The sequence below is a fragment of the Tauraco erythrolophus genome, chromosome 7, assembly GCF_009769465.1.
Source record: "Tauraco erythrolophus isolate bTauEry1 chromosome 7, bTauEry1.pri, whole genome shotgun sequence".
Lineage (NCBI taxonomy): Eukaryota > Metazoa > Chordata > Aves > Musophagiformes > Musophagidae > Tauraco > Tauraco erythrolophus.
Window position 1 is genome coordinate 59,862,098 of NC_141471.1, and position 1,582 is coordinate 59,863,679.

The window sequence follows — 1,582 nt, forward strand, 5'->3', positions numbered from 1 at the left end:
TTTTTAGTATTGCCCATTTTACAAGCAACATATAGATTTGACAACACTAGGCAGCCTTGCTATAGGTCTTGCTTTTGACTTCTACTAAAGTAATCCTGACAACAGCTTCTCTGGTTTGCATCTGTGAATGGTTGGTGCCATGGATTGTGATTCCTTGTCTCTTTCTCAGCTGCTAGGATACACTGCTTACCATGAGCTATAGTTTAGTCTTTGAAAGCACACTGTAATTCGTTGTTTAACTTGCTGTTTTTTCACTGTCTTTCAGTGTTTATTGCTGAACACGTTCTGTCTGATTAATACCTACCAGCAAGGTGTCGAGTATTTTGATAGCTGAAAGAAGTTGTTTCTCTTTTTACCGTCCCCTTACTTGAGAGTGAATTTGGGTATTTGGTACCGAAAATCACTCACTTGACCTAGTAGGTGCACTAAGTGTTCCTTGGTCTGCTTAAATATTGTTTCTAGGGTCCTGTGTGATTATCATACATAATGAATAGCTATCTTGATGTCATTAGAAAGTAATTTTCAGATGTGATGGCTGCAGCCTTCCTTCAGGTTCTGCATCTCAGGGCCCATTTCTCAATCGCTTTAAATAGTATTTACCCAGGATTTGGCTGGGAAGCATGAGCGTGAGGTGGCACCATCTCAACTGTTGGCTGCTTCTTACTGCTGCTTCTTACTGCAATTGCCTTCCTACTGCTGTTAAAAATTTGGAGGCACAACCAGCTCACCTAAGAGGAACATTTAAGGATCAGCTTGAGGAGTTGGACTTTTTGCTACAGGAAGGAGCAAGATTTGGAGTAGGGGTTGAGGGTATAATTTGGGACAGGTCGAAGGGTGCTTGAGAAGAGGGGGACATTAACTGTAGACTTTATAGTAGCCTTTCATAGAGGGAATAGCCCTAGTTTTCTTTAAAGCAGCAACTAAATTTTTTGCATACTTGTTGCTTTCACTAACCAAGAGATCTGCAGCTTCATTCTCTGTTGAGAATTTTTGATTAAATCTTAAAATTTCAGATCAGATGCCACCAGCTCTTTCATATTGGCTGTCTCTAGTAGTAAACTAAACATGACTATTCCCTGGACCCAAGGCCATCTGGCATAGTGAAGCCTACATCCACACTATTAATATTTGAACCATGCTGAGGAATGGTTTGTGGGGGTGCTGGCTGGCCCAGGCCAAAACTGGGCTGCAGACTGTTCTGAGAATTACACATTCAGCTTTCAATGACAAGGAAGTTTCCTTTGCACTATTTAATTTAGTAGTATAGACTAAGCAGCACCTTAATTTTATTTTTCATCTCCTGAATAATGAAAACAGAGGGTGGTAGCCGGTGAATGAATAGTAGAAGGAGAGCCTTGGTGTTGTACACAGGCAGTCAAAAGTGCCTATGAGGAAAATATGTAGGAGTCTGGTAGATTAGGTGGCCTACACTCTCTACTGGTGTAAACCGACTGAAGATTTAACATTTATCTATTGTCAGCAAGAGACCAGAACACCAAGTCCCTTCCAGAGCTTCATATTTCTAGTTAGTGCAAAAATAAAAGCCTCTGGCAATAGTAGGGAGAATCTTCAGGTTACAAAA